Source organism: Coregonus clupeaformis, chromosome 11 (assembly GCF_020615455.1).
Source record: "Coregonus clupeaformis isolate EN_2021a chromosome 11, ASM2061545v1, whole genome shotgun sequence".
Classification (NCBI taxonomy): Eukaryota; Metazoa; Chordata; class Actinopteri; order Salmoniformes; family Salmonidae; genus Coregonus; species Coregonus clupeaformis.
Window position 1 is genome coordinate 13,005,428 of NC_059202.1, and position 22,267 is coordinate 13,027,694.

A 22,267-nucleotide genomic window follows, 5' to 3' on the forward strand; every position below is an offset into this window, starting at 1 on the left:
ATTGACACCTGTGGTTCCGACACAATGATACTTCACATGCAATGTTTACTTCAACATAGCACTGTAACGTGATCATTACTCTGCAAATACCACTTGATTTGCAAAAGAAAATAAATTTAAAAAAAATGATGGGGCGGTTAACCAGACGTAAATTCAGTTATTTGCCAAATTACATGCTACCTTTTTTAAAAGTATACCATAGTGTTGTTCATGCACGGGCATATACCTGTGTGTTTCTAACAGGTAAACAAAACAGGATAATGCTCCTGAATAGTGTCATGTCACATAACATGTTTAATCTCCCACACAGATTACCCAATCATCATGTTGTTTAGGATCTTCCTCTGGATATTTACATAAAACCCAATGGAACTAATCGAGATGTGACAATATTTTTGGACAAAACAGCATGAAGATAATACAGCTGTCCTATATGCAAAGAGTTATCCGTTGCACTCCATTTGCATGTTATAGTTTACATCCCAAAATATAGCTGTTTCAGTGGATCCATGGGCAAGGTTGTACTCAGACTGTGTCATGTGTCTGTGTGGTCTTGTATTTCTTGCCAGAGCCTGATGCAGTGTGATGAGCGTGCAGTGCAAGTCTTGGCCTCTATGTGTGGTCCTATTCTATGTGTGAGGTCTTGTTAGTATTGAGTTTGTGGAGCTCTAGAGAGTAGTTGTTCAATTCTGTTTTAGCATAGAGAGGGCTGAAAGGAAGGTGATCCTCTGAGGAAAATCTTTCCCTCTGTCTGTTCCTGAGGTGAGTCCCCTGGTCTGTTCCTGAGGTGAGTCACCTGGTCTGTTCCTGAGGTGAGTCACCTGGTGCGTGTAGACAGAGAGAGCTAGAGAGGCCAGGCAGGCAGGCAAGCAGGCAGGCAGGAGCTCAGTTAATGATTGTTTTGCTGCATCTGGTTAAGGCTGTGTACTGTGGAGTCAAATTTAGCCCTTCCCCTGAGGTAGTCCTCCTGGGCACCGTGCCAGCTCCTAAAAGGGTGGTAACAAAGCTGTTTAAGTAACTTCTCCCTGCTGTGATGTCCAACAATGAAAGACAGCTAGTGGTGTCTCAGAGAGACTTCCTAGAATATGTCAAAAGGAGTGACGTAAATTAAACAAGGTGCCGTTGTACGGTGCTTTTTATACCATGATGTGATTCAAAGACAGTAATACCACTAATATTTTAAGTTGGAAGAATAACAACTACTTTTTTAAAGTATCATGCAAAATAATGTATTTACCCTCTCCCCATCCTCTAATGGATACATTGATTGAACCTGTCGGTCGCCTGTTGCAGACAGCGGCACTGTCTCTGCTGAGAGCACTTCACAGCTATTTGTCTGAACATTTTGCTGACACGCTGATTCACTGGTAGGGATGCACCTGGCGTGTTGTGGGTGTGCTGCTGCCTGCTGCATCTGATCCTAAAAGACTTGGTCTGTTAGGATTATTAGACTGATGATGTTACAGTATGTTAGGATATGGCTAATGAAACCCCTGGAACAGTCTCCATGATCAACAATTTACCTGATTCGATACGTCAGACAGGCTGGTGAAAGGTTTATGGGGTAAATCGAGTGTAAAGCACACTGACGTTTGTGCTGCCAGGAATGAACCATGGAACAAGGCAATAAAGAAGTGACTCCATCATCATAACCATCTCTGACACAAGTAACATACGCCAAAAGCATCCAAGCATTTCCGGGGAGATACAGACTGGACTCTGTCAGTCACCACATCCTAATCATAAACCCATGGAGAGCAACATCTGTGGATCTGTGCTCAGGCCCAAGACCAACACAGTCGAGAAGTCCTGGGGGGCAACACCCCCTCAGCTCCTCACAGACCCAAAGTCAACAACATAAAACATGTGCACTGACAGCTGTTGTACTGACAGGATAAATGTAGTCTTTGCAAATATTAGGAAAGTTTATAAAATCCAGTTGTGGTCCTGCCTGACTACTTGACACCTATGTTATTTGACATCTGTACAAAACACTATGAATTCATAACTTTAATATAACTTTAGTAATAGAAAAAGGTCTACACTGTATCAGGATTGTGAGGGGAAGTTGTTTGAGAAAGTCCTATTCAACAGATCCTTATGTCCCAGCAGGGATGGGGTGGCTCTAGTATCATTTTTGGCAGATATTTGTTTTCTTGGCAGAGATGAAAGCAATGTTAATGATGCATGTTGGAGAGAGCAGTGTTTATTTACTAGGATATTGAGACATGTCAAACAGTCTAATAATGAACACACCTCAGAGGGCTTGGTAGAGTCAAACCAAAGTCTACCCATGATTTGAGGTGATGTATAGTAGCCAAAGGGTGATGAATCCTATCCATTTCAATTCAATTCAAATAACTTGTATTTCTTGACAACATAGCAGCATAGAACACAAAAACATTTAGAGCATTTATTTGCAGAAAATGACAACTGGTCAAAATAACAAAAAAGATACAGTGTTGTCAGACCTCGAATAATGCACAGACAATAAGTTAAATGTTCATTTTTAAACAACACAATACTAATGTTTTAACTTAGGAAGAGTTCAGAAATCAATATTTGGTGGAATAACCCTGATTTTCAAGCACAGCTTTCATGCGTCTTGGCATGCTCTCCACCAGTCTTTCACATTGATGTTGGGTGACTTTATGGCACTCCTGGCGCAAAAATTCAAGCAGTTCGGCTTTGTTTGATGGCTTGTGACCATCCATCTTCCTCTTGATCACATTCCAGAAGTTTTCAATGGGGTTCAGGTCTGGAGATTGGGCTGGCCATGACAGGGTCTTGATCTGGTGGTCCTCCATCCACACCTTGATTGACCTGGCTGTGTGGCATGGCGCATTGTCCTGCTGGAAAAACCAATCCTCATAGTTGGAGAACAATGTCAGAGCAAAAGGAAGCCAGTTTTCTTCCAGGACAACCTTGTACGTGGCTTGATTCATGCATCCTTCACAAAGACAAATCTGCCCAATTCCAGCCTTGCTGAAGAACCCCCAGATCATCACCGATCCTCCACCAAATTTCACATTGGGTGCAAGACACTGTGGCTTGTAGGCCTCTCCAGGTCTCCGTCTAACCATTAGATGACCAGGTGTTGGGCAAAGCTGAAAATTGGACTCATCAGAGAAGATGACCTTGCTCCAGTCCTCTACGGTCCAATCCTTATGGTCTTTTGCAAACCTCAGCCTGGCTCTTCTTTGCTTCTCATTGATGAAGGGCTTTTTTCTAGCTTTGCTCGCCATGCACTTCACCCCAGCTGCCGTTTGCCATTCTTTTTGTAGGTCACTTGATGTCATCCTACGGTTGTTGAGTGACATTTGAATGAGTTGGCGGTCATCCCGGTCAGTAGAGAGTCGTTTCGCCCTCTGCTGGTCTGTAGCTTTGTTGTCTCCAATGTCTGCTGCTTGACCTTGTTCTTATGAACCGCCGTCTTTGAAATTTTAAGGATGGAAGCAACCTGACGCTCACTATATCCCTCTGGCAGTAAAGCTAGAATAGAACCCTTCTTTTCCTCACTCAAAACTTTCCTTTTCAACTCTTTTGGCATGGTCAATAGTTATTTTTTGATTAATATTACTTTTGAGGTACTATTAGCACTGTTTTTGCCATCCAGCTGGTCCTATTGCAAGAGGATAGTGATGACCACAGCAGTGGTTTTTATACTTTTCCTCGTTAAATAAGATTTGGTTCAGGTGATCACCTAATCAGTACCTAATTCAGTAGAATGAGGTGTGCCTGTGTTGGAATTCAACAGACACTGGAATGGAATGGCTGTCATACATGTAGAGATGCTGATTTAAAGAAATATTTGCAGTGGTCTCTTAATGTTTTCCACAGCTGTATATAAAATAAGTGAATCATTTTTGTAAAATGTTTTTATGAATATCACTAGCTACAACAGAATACACACATTTTGAATTACATACCTACAGTAGAAAAGAGGATCATATCTTCTTTCTAATGATGTTATCTTACACTCACTGGAGTATTTGACATAGGTTTTCAAAAAGCACCCGCAAATAGGCTACCAGTGCGGTAAGTGCCGCTGGCTACTGGTAAGCTTTCTTGACTTGGACATACATTTTTGCCAACACATGGATAACCTTAGTTTAACCAGCTAAACAGCTGATCTTAGCGAAAATGTTTTTGGAGTTACCTTTCTAGCTAATAGGCTATGTTAGAGTTTAAACTTCCTCTTCCAATTATAATGTGGGGAGGTCAAAATAATGAAATACTATCTACCAAATCTATTAATTTTAAAAGGTTGATTACTTCTCCTTGCCATTATCATTCACCTGATGATAAGACATGACATTTTAGTTTTTTTTATTTGTTGATAAATTATGATGGGGGTCCCTGGGTCGCTGGTTTGCCTGTTAGGGGGTCCCTGGGCGAAAAAAGGTTGAAGACCCCTGCCCTATAGCACCAAACCACTCCACAATATTAAACAACAGGATGGATTGTATAAAGCATTTATAAAATGCTTGGAGGATGGATTGGTGTACATTAAACTTCCTCAATTTCCGTAAAATGAACAACCGTTGTTGACATTTAGAGTGAATCTGTTCGGTGTTCCTTTTTTTAACTCATGCGTAAGGAAGGATTACCACATTCAAAACATGTGAGACCTGCAAAGGAAAAGTGAATACACGGTTGAGGCTTCACATATAGCTATCATTATCAGAATTCTGCAAGGAGCAATGCAAACTAGTTTGTCCCAAGAGATGAGGTGAGGAATATCTCCTGCATTGACCTCAGGGTGCCACTGGAGCATGGAGATGAAAGCTGCACTGCCCAGTTAGTAGGGGTGGGGCTGAAGCTTGTCTTAAGTTTGGTGGTGTTTATCTATAGGTTGAATGTTTACCTACCTTAAGGCATGGTTAAATAGCATTGATTGGTCAGTTAGTTGTTTAAGGTGTCATAATGGTTTGATAGTGTCTATTTGCTGAATCGTCTCGTTCGGAAGATAAGAAGATTATATGTTTTGGTCAGTTTCTTTAGTTATCCAGAAAACACAGGTAATTTGCATACCACTCCAATTCACATACCGCCCCAACAGATCCACACTGCCCTCACCCACCAGGACAAAAGGAATACCTATGTAAGAATGCTGTTCATTGATTACAGCTCAGCATTCAACATCATATTCCCCTCCAAGCACATCACCAAGGTCAGGACCCTGGGACTGAACACCTCCTTCTGCAACTGGATCCTGGACTTCCTGACGGGCCACCCCCAGGTGGTGAGGGTAGGCTACAACACATCCGCCACGCTGACCATCAACATGGGGGCCCCTCAGGGGTGTGTGCTTAGTCTACTCCTGCACTGAGTGTTCATCCACGACTGCATGGCCGCGCACGACTCCAACACCATCATCAAGTTTGCTGGCGACGTGATTGTGGTAGGACTGATCACAGCGACGATAAGGCAGCCTATAGGGAGAAGGTCAGAGACCTGGCAGTGTGGTGCCAGGACAACAACCTCTCCCTCAACGTCAACAAGACAAAGGAGCTGATCGTGGACAACAGGAAATGGAGGGGCGAGCGGTACCAGTGCACCAAATTTGGGACCAACAGGAACCTGAACAGCTTCTACCCACAAGCCATAAGACTGCTAAACAAGACTGCTAAGTAGCTAATCAAATGGTTACCCAGAAAACCTGCATTGACACATTCTTTGCACTAACTCTCTTGCACTGACTCTATGCACACACTCACACATACTGTACTTACACTGACACCCCAACACACACAAACAATATGTGCACACATGCATACTGACGCTACACACACACACACACACACACTTTTACACTCACCACATACGCTGCTGCTACTATCTATTATCTATCCTGTTGCCTAGTCACTTTACCACTACTTTACTACCACTCAATTACCTCGAACCCCTGCACATCGACTCGGTACTGGTACTCCCTGTATGTAGCCATGTTATTTTTTACACTTTATTGTTATTCACTGTGTATTTATTCCTCGTGTCACTATTTCTTAAAATAAAATATATACAGTACCAGTCAAAAGTTTGGACACACCTACTCATTCCAGGATTTTTCTTAATTTTTTGTATTTTCCATATTGACTGACCTTCATGTCTTAAAGTAATGATGGACTGTCGTTTCTCTTTGCTTACTTGAGCTGTTCTTGCCATAATATGGACTCGATCTTTTACCAAATAGGGCTATCTTCTGTATTCCCCCCCAACACAACTGATTGGCTCAAACGCATTAAGAAGGAAAGAAATTCCACAAATTAACTTTTAAGAAGGCACACCTGTTAATTGAAATGCATTCCAGGTGACTACCTCATGAAGCTGGTTGAGAGAATAACAAGAGTGTGCAAAGCTGTCATCAAGGCAAAGGGTGGCTATTTGAATAATCAAATATAAAATATTTTTTGATTTGTTTAACACTTTTTTGGTTACTACATGATTCCATATGTGGTATTTCATAGTTCATAGTTTCTACAATGTAGAAAATAGTAAAAATAAAGAAAAACCCTGAAATGAGTAGGTGTGTCCAAACTTTTGGTACTGTATATATATATATATATATATATATATATATATATATATATATATATATATATCTTTAACTCTGCATTGTTGGAAAAGGACCCGTAAGTAAGCATTTCACTGTCAGTCTACACCTGTAATTTACGAAGCATGTGACAAATAAAATGTGATTTTATTTGAGCAGGTAGCACCTTTATACTGTCCTGGGAATGTACTTAAGAGGTGACTTGGTAAACACTTCTCAGGACTCAAGTCTTTCCCCATCACCTCTGAGACACACTCACATCCAGCAGAGAATGTAGCTGCGTAACGTAACAGTGACATTCTTAGAAGAAAACAGAGCATGCAGACAAAGTGAGCCACAATCCAAACCACCACCATGTGAGAGGTCGTGAACTCTGGGTTGTGATGAATGACTTGTCTAATAAGTGAGGGTATCTGTGGGTGTTGCTATTCTCAATGAAAATGTAGCATTTGCAATGGCATATGACACACACACATACACACACACACACACACACACACACACACGACACACACCTATGGCATATGACACACACACACATTTGCATGTGCATACATGCACACACACACACACACACACACACACACACTCTCTCTCTCTCTCAGGGATATGAATCAACACATCCAGCCCTGGTGACTCCCATCCTTTCCCAAGCTTTGAGAAAGACCAGAACAACAGGAGAAAAGAACTGGCCGCAGCTTGTTTTCTGGCATTAATAACAATAGACTCAGCCATCCAATTGGGTATAGTCCCAAGATTTGAATGGTAGTAGTATTTCAAATCCATAGCCACCAGTACAGCCAGTAATATTCACATTGTAAAGTAAAACTCTTGTTTTGGTAAAACATTAATTCACATGAAACCACTTCTTACCTTTGGTACTTACACTGTAATACTAACTTAGTGCAGTCGAAAAGCAATGCTCTGAATTGTTGTGTGTGTTTGTGTGTGCGTGCATGTATGTATTTGTGTGAATGCGCGCGTGTGTGTGTGTGTGTGTCTGTCTTATGCTCAACCCAGTCTCATTGTAAAATGATATGGCCCAGAACATACTTCTGCTTTATTTTTGTAACACTGGTAAGAGGATATTTATTGGAATACTGTACTACAGTAAATCTCTCACAGAAACGGTTTGCTTATAAACATTCCTGCATGCGTGTGTGTGTGTGCATGTATGTGCGCATTTGTGTGTCTGGCTGAAAGGCCCATTAGTTGAAATGAGCTGCCGTGACACATCATCCCAGAGATGCGTAAGCAGGGCTGACTACCAGGGTCAAAATCAAGCTCTGACACCTCCCGAGCCACCGTGGATGACTAAAAATGATAAACCAGTTTTACAACAGAATTAAACATGTTCAGAAGGGTTTAGCAAGCTTAACCATGGTCAATGAGGGCAATGACTAAAGATAGGGAGTATGGTGCATCATTTTCTGCTGAAAATGTCCTTTTATATCATTCATTGACAGCCTAGAATTATTGTAGCATGATTTTTCCGCGAACCTGAAATTGAACTCGTGTGTGCAGTCAAATGTCTGAGAAGTTACAGTTGAAGTTGAAAGTTTACATACATCTTAGCCAAATACATTTAAATTCAGTTTTTCACCATTCCTGACATTTAATCCTAGTAAAAATTCCCTGTCTTAGGTCAGTTAGGATCACCACTTTATTTTAAGAATGTGAAATGTCAGAATAATGTCATAAATAATTATTTATTTCAGCTTTTATTTATTTCATCACATTCCCAGTGGGTCAGAAGTTTACATACACTCAATTAGTATTTGGTAGCATTGCCTTTAAATTGTTTAACTTGGGTCAAACGTTTCGGGTAGCCTTCCATAAGCTTCCCACAATAAGTTGGGTGAATTTTGGCCCATTCCTTCTGACAGAGCTGGTGTAACTGAGTCAGGTTTGTAGGCCTCCTTGCTCGCACATGCTTTTTCAGTTCTGCCCACACATTTTCTATAGGATTGAGGTCAGGGCTTTGTGATGGCCACTCCAATACCTTGACTTTGTTGTCCTTAAGCCATTTTGCCACAACCTTGGAAGTATGCTTGGGGTCATTGTCCATTTGGAAGACCCATTTGCGACCAAGCTTTAACTTCCTGACTGATGTCTTGAGATGTTGCTTCACTATATCCACATCATTTTCCTTCCTTATGATGCCATCTATTTTGTGAAGTGCACCAGTCCCTCCTGCAGCAAAGCAATCCCACGGCATGATGCTGCCACCCCCGTGCTTCATGGTTGGGATGGTATTCTTCGGCTTGCAAGAACCCCCTTTTTCCTCCAAACATAACGATGGTCATTATGGCCAAACAGTTCTATTTTTGTTTCATCAGACCAGAGGACATTTCTCCAAAAAGTACGATCTTTGTCCCTATGTGCAGTTGACAACCGTAGTCTGGCTTTTTTATGGTGGTTTTGGAGCAGTGGCTTCTTCCTTGCTGAGCGGCCTTTCAGGTTATGTCAATATAGGTCCCATAGTGTTTATACTTGCGTACTATTGTTTGTACAGATGAATGTGGTACCTTCAGGCGTTTGTAAATTGCACCAGGGTTTTTTTCTGAGGTCTTGGCTGATTTCTTTTGATTTTCCCATGTTGTAAAGCAAAGAGGCACTGAGTTTGAAGGTAGGCCTTGAAATACATCCACAGGTACACCTCCAATTGACTCAAATGATGTCAATTAGCCTATCAGAAGCTTCTAAAGCCATGACATCAAGCCATGACATTTCTGGAATTTTCCAAGCGGTTTAAATGCACAGTCAACTTAGTGTATGTAAACTTCTGACCCACTGGAATTGTGAAACAGTGAATTATAAGTGAAATAATCAGTCTGTAAACAATTGTTGGAAAAATTACTTGTGTCATGCACAAAGTAGATGTCCTAACCGACTTGCCAAAACTATAGTTTTGTGGAGTGGTTGAAAAACAAGTTTTAATGACTCCAACCTAAGTGTATGTAAACTTCCGACTTCAAAGTATGAAAAATGTATGCACTCACTAACTGTAAGTCACTCTGGATAAGATCGTCTGCTAAAATGACTAAAATGTAAAAATGTAAACTGTAGAATTTTAGGACTGTGTTTGTAGCTGTCCTGGCACACTAGCAGCAGGCAGACAAGAGGCCACACCCAGCTCTCATGCAGCAGGAGCATGCTGTTTAGGGAGGGGAATATTGAACGCTATTAGAATTACTTAAACATACATTTTAAAGTTGTTTTTATCAGGGGCGCAACTTTGGTTTTAGTAGTCGGATAACACTCCAAACAGCCTACCCGACCGCTCGTAGGCGTCCGCATGGTCCTAAAGCACATCATTGCGTCATTCTGTATCACATTCCAATGCTAAAACTGGGGGGGATGCAATTTTAAAATGTGGGGGGACATGTCCCCTGGTTTTTATACCCCTATTACCTTTCCTTTAGTCAAGGCTAGTTGTTTGGTTGACCTGCATGCATTGCAACAACAAATGTCTGCTGTCAGGCTGTGTGTGACCTCTGCATGTGCTCAGTGGATGTTTATCTTTTAGACTTCTTGCTAGCAGCAAACCCCACACTTATCGCTCCCATCGACACAGCCCTCATTGTAATACGATACTGCCTTGGAACTGGTCAACTTCTGCTCTTTATTTTTGGAATCTGTGGTGAGAGGATATTTACTGGGATACTAAATATCAGTGAGTGGAATCACTGATAACTGAAAGTTTTCTAAGTTAGTGAGGGTTCTAGGTTTAGCTGTTTTGTACTTGACTGACCAAAAAGTATTCAGCTGTGCCTGCATTAGACAACCGACACAGTTTAATTGTTGCTGTTAAAATAGCAACATGATATATTGATGATTTCTTTAGTTTAAACCATGCTTTTTCAGCCACAATGTTATGATAGTACGAGCTGGGGTCATTTTGAAAGTATGTCACATGAATCATTCACAGTACCATTAAAATAATTGCTTTTTGCTCATAATACAAACATGCTCTGCTATTAAGCTGTTTTACATTGTGAAAGTATAGTATTGTCTGGATGGGTGCCAGATCAAGGAGATAGACAGTCTGCTGCTCTCCTGCTGACCCACTGTTAAACAAACCCTCCCCTTTATCTTTGCAGTTTAATAGCCAGTCAGAGATAGGCAGTCCACAGTATCAAAACGAGCTGTTTGGACTGGAGCATAAAGAGAAGAAAAAAATAATTTTGCTTCAGTTATTGATAGCCCTTTTTAGTCCATTGTTACACTCACCCCAGCATGTTGGGTCGACACGGCCATGTGGCAGTGCATTATTGAGAGAGTGACATGCATAGGAAACACGCGGAGGAGCACACGTGAGGTAGCACTCCACCTCTAATCAAGCCTAGCTACCTGCTCCTCCTTGCCTCTCTGTACTATTCTCTCCCCACCACATCCTCCATGCCTGCTGTGCACAGTGCATAGCCAATAAGGGAAGGAGATTACTGGTGCATGGCAGAGAATAGAGGAGCACATGAGGCGCCAGGATCAAATCTGCCACATCCACAGGAACCTGATGTCCTCTCCAGGCACAGATGAATATGTGTCAGGACCCCGGACATTCTCCACTATGGTTGAGGCTGGGGGAGGTCTGGGCTCTGGGGGATACAAATAATGATTCCAAACTCGAGGGCTTTATCTTTTTTTTCCCCCTGGTTGCTTATGAACTGTTTGCTTAATCGCACAATAAACCTCTACTCTTGCACAAAAGTTAAGAAAAGTGAGAGAGGTCCACACAGACTAGCTAGCCCCGAAGTGCTACACCCTTCAGCACTTGAAAAGTAAATGCGATATTTGTCTGTGTTTTGATTATATAAAAACAAATTTTAACCTGTATTTAACTAGGCAAGTCAGTTAAGAACAAATTCTTATTTACAATGACGGCCTACCCCGGCCAAACCTGGATGACGCTGGGCCAATTGTGCGCCGCCCTACGGGACTCCCAATCACGGCCAGGTTGTGATACAGCCTGGAATCCAACCAGGGTCTGTAGTGACGCCTCTAGCACTGAGATGCAGTGCCTTAGATTGCTGCCTTAGACTGCTGCGGCACTCGAGAGCCCAGGCCAAGACACCTAAAGCGTGTAACGAGAGGACATGTATGCTCTGCCTTTCCTCTGTGTTCATAGCTGGTTTCCATCCACCTTGTTATTCTCCATACACAGTAATGTGATGAGGTGTGAATGACGGAGTCAGGCGCAGGAGGTAAAACACCGAAATCAACCGAGCTACTCACTCTCACAACGAACAATCACTCACAAAGGACAAGGTGGCAGAGAGATCACTTATACACAGACTAATGAGGGAATGAGTACCAGGTGTGTGTGATTGACAAGACAAGACAAGACAAGACAAGACAAATGGAGTGATGATAAATGGAGCGGTAGTGGCTAATAAGCCAGTGACGACAATCGCCGAAACCAGCCCGAGCAAGGAGGAGGGGCAGCTTCGGCTGAATTCGTGACAGTACCCCCACTTGACGCGCAGCTCCAGCAGCGCGCCGACACCGGCCTCGGGGACGGCCAGGAGGACGCGGAGCAGGGTGAGTCGGATGGCGACGATGGAGTCCCTCAGCAGAGAGGGATCGAGGATATCCCTCACCGGGACCCAGCACCGTTCCTCCGGACTGTACCCTTCCCACTCCACGAGGTACTGAAGGCCCCCCACCCGGCGCCTCGAATCCAGGATGGACCGGACAGAGTACGCTGGCGCCCCCTCAATGTCCAAAGGAGGTGGAGGGACCTCCCACACCTCAGACTCCTGGAGCGGACCAGCCACCACCGGCCTGAGGAGAGACACATGAAACGAGGGGTTAATACGGTAATCAGGGGGGAGTAATAACAGGGCAGGCGGAGGGGCAGATTCTGGGTCGAGAGCCAGATCCGATCCCCCGGTACAAAGACGGGGGCCTCACTGCGGTGGCGGTCAGCGTTGGCCTTCTGACGACGCACGGCGCGTTGGATGTGAACATGGGTGGCGTTCCACGTTTCCTCTGCGCACCGAAACCTGTCATCCACCGCAGGAGCTTCGGTCTGGCTCTGGTGCCACGGTGCCAAAACCGGTTGATAACCTAAAACACACTGAAATGGCGTTAGGTTCGTAGAGGAGTGGCGGAGAGAGTTCTGGGCATATTCTGCCCATGGCAGGAACACCGACCACTTCCCCGGCCGGTCCTGGCAATAGGACCTCAGGAATCTACCCTCATCCTGATTAACCCGTTCCACCTGCCCATTACTCTCAGGGTGGAATCCAGAGGTCAGGCTGACCGAGACTCCCAGACGTTCCATGAACGCCTTCCAGACTTTTGACGTGAACTGGGAACCTCGGTCAGACACTATATCCTCTGGTACCCCATAGTGCCGGAAGAAGTGTGTAAACAGGGCCTCCGCAGTTTGCAGAGCCGTGGGGAGACCGGGCAGAGGAAGGAGGCGGCAGGCCTTCGAAAATCAACACTCAAATGAGACCATGGTCGTTGTGGAACTGGTAAAGGTTTTAACTTACCCGCTGGGAGGTGCCTGGGTGCCTTACTCTGGGTGCACACTGAGCAGGAGGAAACATACACCCTCACGTCCTTAGCCAAGGTAGGCCACCAGTACTTTTCGGTCAGGCAGCCCAGCTGGACACTGCGGTGGAGATGGATCTGTGCGTAATGCCTGCGCTATATCTGCGTCCATCGCCCATACTACCAGCGCCACAATGCAGGAGTCTGGCAGTATGGGGGTATTGTCTCTGGACTTCTCCTCTGTATCATACAGCCGGGACTGTGCGTCTGCCTGCACGTTCTTCGTACCCGAAATGTATGACAGTGTGAAATCAAACCGGGTGAAGAATAGGGCCCACCTGGCCTGGCGAGGGTTCAGCCTCCTCGCTGCCCGGATGTACTCCAGGTTACGGTGGTCCGTCCAGACGAGGAAAGGGTGTTTCGCCCCCTCAAGCCAATGTCTCCACACTGTCAGAGCTCGGACAACAGCCAACAGCTCCCGATCACCAACGCCGTAGTTCTGCTGAGCTTCTTTGAGAAGAACGCACAGGGGCGGAGCTTGGGTGGCGTGCCCGAGCGTTGAGACAGGACTGCTCCCATCCCAACCTCAGACGCATCCACCTCCACTACGAATGGTAGTGATGGATCGGGGTGGGCCAGTACCGGGGCCGAGGTGAACAGTTCCCTCAGGTTACTGAAGGCCCTGTCAGCCTCAACAGACCAGTGGAGCCCAGATAAACCTTCGATAATAGTTGGCGAATCCAAGGAAGCGCTGCACCTCCTTTACCGTGGTTGGAGTCGGCCAATTACGCACGGCTGCAATGCGGTCGCCCTCCATCGCCACACCTGTGGTAGAAATGTGGTATCCGAGGAAGGAGACGGACTGCTGGAAAAACGTACACTTTTCAGCCTTAGCATAAAGGTCATTTTCCAACAGTCGGGACAGTACTTTGCGAACCAGGGACACATGCTCAGCGCGCATAGCGGAATACACCAAGATGTCGTCGATGTAGACCACTACACTGTGACCAAGCATGTCCCGAAACACCTCATTCACAAAGGACTGGAAGACTGAGGGAGCATTCATCAAACCATAGGGCATCACCAGGTATTCATAATGTCCCCGTGGTTGTGCTGAATGCTGTCTTCCACTCATCTCCCTCTCGGATACGCACCAGGTTGTACGCACTCCTGAGATCTAATTTAGTGAAGAAGCGCGCTCCATGCAATGACTCAACCACTGACGGAATGAGGGGGAGAGGATAACTAAATCTAATCGTCTCCTTGTTCAGTGGTCGATAGTCAATGTACGGGCGCAGACCGCCGTCTTTCTTCTTCACAAAAAATTAAACTTGAGGAGGTGGGTGAAGTGGAGGGACGTATGCACCCCTGGCGCAGGGACTCGGTGACGTATGTCTCCATAGCCTCCGTCTCCGCCTGCGACAGGGAATACACTTGACTCCTGAGGGGTACAGCGTCTACCCGAAGGTTTATTGCACAATCCCACGCCCGATGAGGTGGTAATTTAGTCGCTTTATATTTAGAGAAGACTTGTGCCAGATCATGGTATTCAGGGGGAATGCGCACGGTGGAGGCACCGTCTGGACTTTCCACCGTGGTTGCACCAATGGAAACACCCATACACCTACCCTGACACTCTCGCGACCACCCCGTGAGAACCCTCTGCGGCCATGAGAAAGTGGGGTTGTGGAGTGCTAGCCATGGAATACCTAACATCACAGGGAAAGCAGGAGACTCAATGATGGAAAAAGTGACCTGCTCACAATGCGTCTCCTGTGTGATCATGGTGACTGGTACCGTGACTTCCTTTATCAACCCGGACCCTAATGGTCGACTATCAAGTGCTCTGATGGGGCGTGGAATGGATAGGGGAACAAATGAAATGCCCTGGCGGCGTGCGAAAGTTTTGTCCATAAAGTTCCCAGCTGCGCCTGAATCGACTAGCGCCTTACACTGGGGAGGAGGGGCAGCCTCGGCTGAATTTGTGACAAGTAAGTGTTTAACAGACTTGGTTTCTGGGACTCTTTCACTCTAGGGACACCCTGCTTCTCTCCTAATTTGTGGTCCACCCATGTCAACTCTTATTATACTCTTACATATAATTTAAGGCATGGCTATCAACCCCCTCCCCAGAATGCTCCCTTCTCATAATCTGACCTGAGCCAGACCCTTTTGTGATAACAGACGCATAGTTGCTAGGCAACTCATAAACACACCCACACCATGACTTTTCTGTTTGTAGCACCATTATAGTGGAAGCAGATGGGAAAGTGTGTGACCAGCTGTTGTCAGCAAGAGAGAGCAACACAGAAAAACACGCACGCACGCACGCACACACACACACACACACACACACACACACACACACACACACACACACACACACACACACACACACACACACACAGTAGGAGCTCTGGGCAAGTCCTGGCACTCTGGTCTGTATTTAAGAGCTATAGCGTGTTGACTGTGTCACACACTAGAGTCTATATGCAGAGAATGACCCAGTGATGTGAGCTGTTTGTGTGTCTCTGGCAGTACAGTGTGATGTGGGAGGCTGGGAGGCAGGGAGCCAGGGAGGCATACTCATGGCAGAGCAGCCAGTGCCATGGGGGGCCCCCCTCCGTCAGTGAGGACGTGGAGTAGGGGTGACTCATCATGTGAGACGTCAGCGCTTCGTCACCAGCCGTCTGCATCTGCACCAGCACAGCAGTCCATCACTGAAGCTCTGTGCTCACACAAAATCCTATTTTGTTGCATTACAACCTGTAATATAAATGCATTTTTATTTGGATTTCATGTAATGGACATTAAACACAAATTAGTCCAAATTGGTAAAGTGGAATGAAAGAAATAACTTTTTCCAAAAAAATAAATAACGGAAAAGTGGTGCGTGCATATGTATTCACCCCCTTTGCTATGAAGCCCCTAAATAAGATCTGGTGCAACCAATTGCCTCCAGAAGTCACATAATTTGTTAAATGTGTTAAATAAAGTCCACCTGTGTGCAATCTAAGTGTCACATGATCTGTCACATGATCTCAGTATATATACACCTGTTCTGAAAGGCCCCAGAGTCTGCAACACCACTAAGCAAGGAGAACCACCAAGCAAGCGGCACCATGAAGACCAAGGAGCTCTCCAAACAGGTCAAGGACAAAGTTGTGGAGAAGTATAGATCAGGGTTGGGTTAAAAAAAATATCAGAAACTTTGAACATCCCACAGAGCACCATTAAATCCATTATTAAAAAATGGAAAGAATATGGCACCACAACAAACCTGCCAAGAGTTTGGCCGCCCACCAAAACCCACGGACCAGGCAAGGAGGGCATTAATCAGAGAGGCAACAAAGAGACCAAAGATAACCCTGAAGGAGCTGCAAAGCTCCACAGCGGAGATTGGAGTATCTGTCCATAGGACCACTTTAAGCCGTACACTCCACAGAGCTGGGCTTTATGGAAGAGTGGCCAGAAAAAAGCCATTGCTTGAAGAAAAAAATAAGCAAACACGTTTGGTGTTCGCCAAAAGCCATGTGGGAGACTCCCCAAACATATGGAAGAAGGTACTCTGGTCAGATGAGACTAAAATTGAGCTTTTTGGCCATCAAGGAAAACGCAATGGCTGGCGCAAACCCAACACCTCTCATCACCCCGAGAACACCATCCCCACATTGAAGCATGGTGGTGGCAGCATCATGCTGTGGGGATGTTTTTCATTGGCAGGGACTGGGAAACTGGTGAGAATTGAAGTAATGATGGATGGCGCTAATACAGGGGAATTCTTGAGGGAAACCTGTTTCAGTCTTCCAGAGATTTGAGACTGGGACGGAGGTTTACCTTCTAGCAGGACAATGACCCTAAGCATACTGCTAAAGCAACACTCAAGTGGTTTAAAGGGAAACATTTAAATGTCTTGGAATGGCCTAGTCAAAGCCCAGACCTCAATCCAATTGAGAATCTGTGGTATGACTTGAAGATTTCTGTACACCAGCGGAACCCATCCAACTTGAAGGAGCTGGAGCAGTTTTGCCTTGAAGAATGGGCAAAAGTCCCAGTGGCTAGATGTGCCAAGCTTATAGAGACATACCAAGAGACTTGCAGCTGTAATTGCTGTAAAAGGTGGCTCTACAAAGTATTGACTTTCTGTTTCTTTGTGTTATTTCTTGTTTTTTTTCACACAAAAAATATTTAGCATCTTCAAAGTTGTAGACATGTTGTGTAAATCAAATGATACAAACCCCCCAAAAATCAATTTTAATTCCAGGTTGTAAGGCAACAAAATAGGAAAAATGCCAAGGGGGTGAATACTTTCGCAAGCCACTGTATATCTCCAATGGGTTTTCTACCTCATATTAATTCATCACCAGCAGGCTCCCTCTGACTTGTGTGATTATAACACTAAACCTATGTTTTTAGGATTTTGTGATTAGTTCAGTAGGTCTTAATTATCACAACTAGAATTGTCTTTATAATAGTGTTAATACAGTTCATATTCCAGTGTTGAACAGCACAGGGCACAATATATGTGTTTGTATTTTGTAAAATACTATATGCTAAAGAAGACGTATGATAATTGTCTTTTGCTCAGTTAAATGGCTACACATTTCTCCTAATTGCCTGTGGTTGCCTGTGAGGCTTTCTGTCTCTGATGAGTGTAACCCAGTGCCATTGCCAGTGGCTCTGGTCAAGTCAAGTCAAGTCCTTTCTCCTCCAGTCTAATGACTGGTGCTCTTGGTCTCATTCCTCCTCATCAAATCAAATCAAATCAAATTGTATTGGTCACATACACGTGTTTAGCAGATGTTATTGCAGGTGTAGCAAAATGCTTGTGTTTCTAGCTCCGACAGTGCAGTATATCTAACAAGTAATATCTAATAATTTCACAACATATACCCAATACACACAAATCTAAGTAAAGCAACGGAATATATAAATAAATATATGGACGAGGAATGTCAGAGCGGCATAGACTAAGATACAGTAGAATAGTATAGAATACAGTATATACATATGAGATGAGTAACGCAAGATATGTAAACATTATTAAAGTGACTAGTGTTCCATTTATTAAAGTGGCCAGTGATTTCTAATCTATGTATACAGGCAGCAGGCTCTAATGTGCTAGTGAAGGCTATTTAACAGACTGATGGCCTTGAGATAGAAGCTGTTTTAAAGTCTCTCGGTCCCAGCTTTGATGCACCTGTACTGACCTCGCCTTCTGGATGATAGCGGGCTTAGCACCTTAAACCCTCACAAACTTTTACAGATGCACAATTGAGAGCATCCTGTCGGGCTGTATCACCGCCGGGTACGGCAACTACACTGCCCTCAACCGCAGGGCTCTCCAGAGGGTGGTGCGGTCTGCCCAATGCATCACCGGGGGCAAACTACCAGCCCTCCAGGACACCTACAGCACCCAATGTCACAGGCAGTGGCTCGGGTGGTTGTTGTCCTTGATGATCTTTTTGGCCTTCCTGTGACATTGGGTGCTGTAAAATATTAATGAAAAATAAAACACTACTATACAGTATCTTGATTAGGTAAGTATTCAACCCCCTGAGTCAAGATATGTTAGAATCACCTTTGGCAGCGATTACAGCTGTGAGTCTTTTGGGGTAAGTCTCTAAGAGCTTTGCACACTTGGATTGTACAATATTTTTTTTACTCGAAAATCTATGGCATGACCTGAAAATGCCTGTCTAGCAATGACCAACAACCAACTTGATAGAGCTTAAAAAGCTGATTTATGTCAAAACTGGAACTAGGCCATTCAGGAACATTCTATGTCGTCTTGGTAAGCAACTCCAGTGTATACTTGGCCTTGAGTTTTAGGTTATTGTCCTGCTGAAAGATGAATTTCTCTGCTAGTGTCTGTTGGAAAGCAAGACTTTTATTCCCTAGTCCTTGCCGATGACGAGCATATCCATAAAATGATGCAGCCACCACCATGCTTGAAAATATGAAGAATGGTACTCAGTGATGTGTTGTTGTGATGGATTTGCCCCAAACAATATGCTTTATGTCCAGGACAAAAAGTTAATTTCTTTGCCAAATTTTTTGCAGTATTACTTTAGTGCCTTATTGCAAACAGGATGCATGTTTTTGAATATTTGTATTCTGTACAGACTTCCTTCTTTTCACTCTGTCATTTAGGTTCGTATTGTGGAGTAACTACAATGTTCTTGATCCATCCTCAGTTTTCTTCTATCACAGCCACTAAACTCTGTAACCATTTTAAAATCACCATTGTCCTCATGGTGAAATCCCTGAGCGGTTTCCTTCCTCTCCGGCAACTGAGTTAGGAAGGACTCCTGTATCTTTGTAGTGACTGGATGTATTGATACACCATCCAAAGTGTAATTAATAACTTCACCATGCTCAAAGGTATATTCAGTGTTTGTTTTTTACCCATCTACCAATAGGTGCCCTTCTTTGCGAGGCATTGGAAAACCTCCCTGGTCTTTGTGGTTGAATCTGTGCTTGAAATTCACTACTCGACTGACCTTACAGATAATTGTATGTAGATGAGATAATCATTCAAGTCCATGCAACTTATTATGTGACTTGTTAAGCAAATGTTTACTCCTGAATGTATTTAGGCTTGCTATAACAAAGGGGTTAAATACTTATTGACTCAAGACATTTCAGCATAAAATGTTGTATTTTTTTTTTTATTAAACAAAATTCCACTTTGATATTGTTGGGTATTGTGTTTTGGTATTGTGAGTGGCACAAAATCTAAATTTAATCCATTTAAAAGACAGAGGGAGCCTCATCATGGTTTAAGATGAGTTCATGCACGTATTTCAATTACCAGTGTTATCCGAATTAATCTTTCTGGCACTGTTTGTGATGCTATTGCACCCAATATTTCTTGATTTACAAAGCAAAAGACATAAGTCAGTCATGGCAGGTAGGCACCCTGGTGTGAGATGCGTGATGACCACTTGTTATGTTTCCAATCCACTGGGTGATATTCTAGACATGGTGACATTTCTTTGATCACCATTTTGTCTCTGGTTCTTAACTTTGTTTTTAATACATGCACCAGTAGCAAATCAGACTTTGAAAGAAAGGAAATACATATTTTATGAATATCTATTTTTATGACATTTATTCTATTCTCAGAGTGTCACACATAAATGACTAAGCTGCATGTGGTCACAAATATTTTTATCATCAGAATTCACAGAAATCTACTAGGAGGTGATGATATATTAAGTGTGTGTCTGTCTCCCAAACATAGCTAAAAGGTGTAGCAGTAGTGTGAGGAAGGCAATCTGAAACCTTGTTGGATGAGGATGATTTATTTGATTCATTACTAAAATGTCCTGCAGTTCATTTTTCACTCACTCCTCTCTCAGATACATACTAAATGGCATACCACCATTCTGTAGTTCACTGGATATGCTGGTGCCAGTCTAAGACGAAAACCACAGGACGTAGCTCAATTTAACGACAATCCCTGTGACTATGTAGATCAGGGTTCCCCAACTGGCAGCCCGCGGGCCAAATTCTGTCCTTGTTTTATTTTTATTTTCATGGTTGTACATAAAAGACTGTAAAAACACCAGGAAATCAACTCAAAGTGATTTTAATTTAAGAAATCAGTTCCCAAGTATTCCCATGCATAATAAAGAGACACGTAATCGTATACAAATGTAAGTAAGGTTTGAAATGATTATGCTTTAGTCAAAAATGATATCTGTTTGATCTTCTTGCAGTCAATTTGCAGTCTACAAATTATTTGTAATTATGTTCCGGCCCCCCGACTATCCGCTCAAGAAGAAAAAAAATCAGCCCGCGGCTGAATCTAGCTGATGATCCCTGATGTAGACAGTATTTGACACACTTTTTTAACACCCCCATCACATTTAGTACTTCCTTGAATCTTGCAATTATTGGATAGACTTTGAGAGTCAAGAGTAGGCCTAACTAAATTAATCTGGTTTTGCCATTTACCTCACTAATAAATCCACTGAACCAAAGGTTCCTCGGACTGCACGCAAACTAACATATCTGCCTCTTCAAAGTCTAGTCTTAATTAATCCTCTGAATTCCCCTCCAAAATAGGTCTCCTTCCGACACTACTTTCATTGAACAGCCCATCAGTTTATAATACCAGTGAAACAACAGGAAGTGCTGTATTCATAACATAACCTCTAGTCACACCTTCCTTCACAATATCTCAGTGACAGTCCAGTGATGATGTGGAACAGTTGTTACAAACTGTACTTGTGGATCAACTTGAAAATGGAATGTATGATTGGCTCATATTTCATATACAACATGCAGCCTAAAAATGCATAAATTGTATGGTGCAAAACATGTCAACAACAACGTCACAACTTTATAGTGTGGGTCACAACCGATATGAGTCTGCCTCAGCCACAGGAGCATTGTGGGCCCTTCATGACTCAGAGGAAGACAGATCATCACATTGAATCACAGAATTCCATTTAATTCAGCGATTTTAAATGCACCCTCAGATCAGTCTCATGTCTCAAAATGCTAGCATGCTAGTAGATACCCATAGACTTCCAGTAATAGCGCTAACGCTAGTTAGCATTGGCTTGCGAAACTACATCTAACTTCCTTCATTCTGGACACAGAGACATAAAAATGGTATCCACGAGTTCATCGGACTCTGGGGAAGTAGATAAAGGGCCTCATTGCCAAAATCCTGAAGTATCCCTTTAGTCACAGTCTGTTGACCCATGTCTCCCTAAACCTCAGAGGACTCATGATATAGCTGTGGTTCTAGCAATCTGCCTCCACCAGCTCATCTCAGATGGGCCCAGTACACATAACTGCCTATAAAAAGCTACTGTAGCACTGTAACTAGCCCCAGGCCTGAGATTGGATTCATTTTAACAGGCTGAGGAGGCCTGCTCCAGATTATATGAGGACTTTTGAAGAGCTCACCCCCAGGCAGTGGGCAGGAACTACCCTTGATGCCTGCTGTTTTCTCCCTCATTGGATTTTGTGGACGAGGGAATAAAAATAAACAATGTAGTAAACACACAGAGGCAGCAGCCCAGTTAGAGGTACATAGTTGACAGAATCAACGTTGGTTAGTCCTTGTATCATAGACAGTAACATAGGACTGTTTTGCAGTAAATTAACCGCTTAGGCAAGGCAGAAAAACAGCTGTGACGTTTCACTGAGGGCAGGATTAGAGCTAAGCTCCTTTGTGTGGATGTTTTGATG

The 22,267-nt window shown here is 43.7% G+C and overlaps 1 protein-coding gene across 2 annotated transcripts in view; it reads left to right on the plus strand.

The window, feature by feature from the left end:
• Positions 1 to 22,267, plus strand: part of LOC121577264 (peptidyl-prolyl cis-trans isomerase FKBP8-like) — a 50,740-nt gene that overhangs the window by 2,366 nt on the left and 26,107 nt on the right. The window lies entirely within an intron of this gene.